Source organism: Pseudorasbora parva, chromosome 14, assembly GCF_024679245.1.
Source record: "Pseudorasbora parva isolate DD20220531a chromosome 14, ASM2467924v1, whole genome shotgun sequence".
In the NCBI taxonomy this organism is placed as follows: Eukaryota; Metazoa; Chordata; class Actinopteri; order Cypriniformes; family Gobionidae; genus Pseudorasbora; species Pseudorasbora parva.
The window spans coordinates 36,087,670-36,090,966 of NC_090185.1; positions in this window are offsets into that span (position 1 = coordinate 36,087,670).

The following is a 3,297-nucleotide window of genomic DNA, read 5'->3' on the forward strand; positions in this document are numbered from 1 at the left end:
CTATCATAAGGGTACTGTTGGCAGTGGAAACACAAACCGGATCAGGGTTTATGGTCCAGAATCATACTGAATTGTATTAAACCGTACCCCATCGCTCAGTGGAAACGAGCAATTAGAACCTTTTTGAAGGGTACTGTCCCAGTGACAGCTTTTTTCCCCCGGAGAGTGTAGAGAGCCATGTGCTTCTGAAACCTGTATCACAGGATCTGAAGTAGTGAGTCGTTCTGTAGGCAAGCATCAGTGCCTTGAATTTGATGTGATCGCTATTGCAACCAGTGATGAAGAGAGACATGACAAAGACAATCTCTTCAGCTTGTTTAAGATCACTCTTGCTACTGCATTCTGGATCAGTTGCAGAGGTTTGACAATGCATGCTGGAAGGCCTGCCAAGAGAGCATTACCAGTATAGAACAAGATCTTGGACAAGGAGTTGTGTAGCATGCTCCGATAGGAATGGCCTGATCCTCCTAATGTTTTTTAAGGCAAATCTGCAGGACTTGGAAGTTCTAGGAATGTGGTATGTGACGTTCAACTGACTATCAATCACTATTTCAAGGTTCCTGGCTGTCCTGGGTGGAGTTATGGTTGATGAAACTAGCTGATGAAGTATGGGGTTTACCAAATCTTTGCAAGGTTGAGTTGAAGGTGGTGGTCCTTCATCCATCAGGAAATGTTAAGTCAAGTCAACTTTATTTATATAGCGCTCTTACAATGACGATTGTTTCAAAGCAGCTTCACAGTGTCAAACAGGACAATATTGCAACAAAATTTGATTTGGCTGTACAGTCATTCTGGAAAAAAAAACAGTGATGTTATCAGCTTATTTTAATTTATCATAAAGCGACAATGTGCGCAGATCAGTATTACAGTTTATACAATGAATTAAGACCTAATAAATTAATTTTATTTGGATATTTAGTTGAATAACTTAAATCATGATTTTAGTGTCCCCAACTGAGCAAGCCAACCCAAAGGCGACAGTGGCAAGGAACCAAAACTCCACCAGGGCATGATGGAGAAAAATAAACCTTGGGAGAAACCAGTCAGGGTGCCAGTTCTCCTCTGGCCTATTAACAAACATGTATGATTTTTATTCTGGCAACCTTACAGGTCAGAAATCATATTAGATCGGAATATTCTTAATTTCTGGGTATCACGCAAGAGACGGGTTTATTTAGGATGACGCATCGATTACACAAATATATGAATATTTGAAGGATCGGAGTCAATGCACCAGAGACGGGTTGACTCCAGGTTGATCCAAATGTCTTTTGAAAAATCAGGCTGGGATTCGATGTAGAGTTGTGTGTCATCAGCGTAGCAGTGATAGGAAAGACAGATGACAGTGAACTGTTTGTTTGTGTCCTCTGAAACAAGCTCTCAGAAACTCATTCCAGCCTTCCCAGGTTTCCAGGAGAATATTGCCACCTGTGAAAGAGAATTTTCATTAGTGGCATTTGCTAAGAAAGTTTGCTTACTAATCTTATATGATATGCAGGGCATTATCCAGGTTCCCATTCAATACATTCTGCAGTTTTCCCTTTACACTGTTGCTGTGAACACGATTGGGCCAGTTTTGGCCGTGATTAGGCAGGTTTTGAATAGCAGTTGGGCTGGTTTTGTTACACAAACCTGGCAACCCTGATACTTGTATCTTGTTGTTGTTGTGCCCAATTCCGACACCCTTTTTCAGATTACTACTGCCCTCGTTGAGCACATGAACAATTCCAAACTGGTTTTACCTTCCGGCAGAGGTCTTAGGGGAGGACTACCTTTCTGCAGACTTCAGGTCCAACCTGCTCCAACACACCTGCCTGTTATTTTCAAGTAATCCTGAACACCTTGATTAGCTGGTTCAAGTGAGTTTGATTAGTGTTGGAGGTAAACTCTGGCCCTGTCCACACAGAGACACGTTTAGCTGCACACCTAAAACGTTTTTATTGTATCAGTGTTTCGTCCAGACAGGTCTGGCGTTTTGGGAGCCTGAAACCAGCTTTAAAAAAAATAAAAAAATAAACGGGTTCCAGAGTGGATAAATCTGAAACCGACACACTTGCGTTTTTGTGTGTACAGCCAATCCGTATATTTTGTGAAATGTCATGTCATCACACCAAGTCTTGCGCATGCTCCAAGTCTTTTAGTGTATCTTTTAGTGCAAGTCTTTTGCTCCAAGTGTCGTTTTTAGTGTATTTCTGCACCACATACTGATCTGACATGTACATTGTTTTTATAGTCGGTTTCGTGTGTACGCAATATTTCTTAAGACGAGGGAAAAAAAAGATTGGATTGGGAAAGCTCTGGCTTGTGGATCTCACATGTGGATGTGGCCTCTGAGGGACAGTGGTCCTCCTTGAGCAGGTTTTGCTAAACCTGCCAATTTTAGAAGTGTCCAATCCTGCTCCTGGAGATACACTATTCTCCAGAGTTTAACCCCACTCTCAATCGAACACATGTGGCCAGCTAATGAAAGTCTTCAGGATCACTAGAAACTTCCAGGCGTGCTGGAGCTAAACTCTGCAGGAGCAAGATTGGACAGATCTGGTCTGCTTTCTTCAACATTATACCTGAATGTATACATATCATATTATGTTTACTTGAGCTGTAAATTTCGATAGTAGGAAATAACTACTGGACCTTTCAGAATATTCTGTGAAACTGGACACAGTACAGAAAAATGTCATTCATAATGAACAGTTTTCATTGGATATCACAGATTAATGCAGGGCCACCATAGACATTGAGGGACAAGTCCCCCCGAATAATTAGAAATGGCCAAATTGTCCCCTCAATATTTGATATGCTTGATGCTGCTCTGCTGTACAGGGCTCGTCACGGTAAGAATGAGTGAGATGGCCAATCAAATCAAAGGTGGGGCTCACTGCTAGTGCTAATTCAAGCCATTTTAGTTTTAGCAGTGAAAGTGTGCGCCGTAAGCAGATAAACATTTAATATTTGACAATATTAATTGAATATAAAAACGTTTAGTGACCAAAAGTAATGTGATGCAAACTATTTGACATTTTTTAAATGAAATTTAATAGTTTAATTGAAAATATGACATTACATTATATACAAATCATAATTGAATTTGACGTGACAAGAAACTGTTTTACATATTAGTTGAAAATAAGTGTGAATGTGTCTATATTTAAACATATATATTATTTGCAAATAGTTTACTTCATAGCTACAATACAACTAGATCTTTACCGTTCTCATTTGTTTTCATTTTGTTACATCCCTTTTAATCCTTTAATAATCTTAATCCTTAAAATAAACCAAAAAAAAAAAAAACAC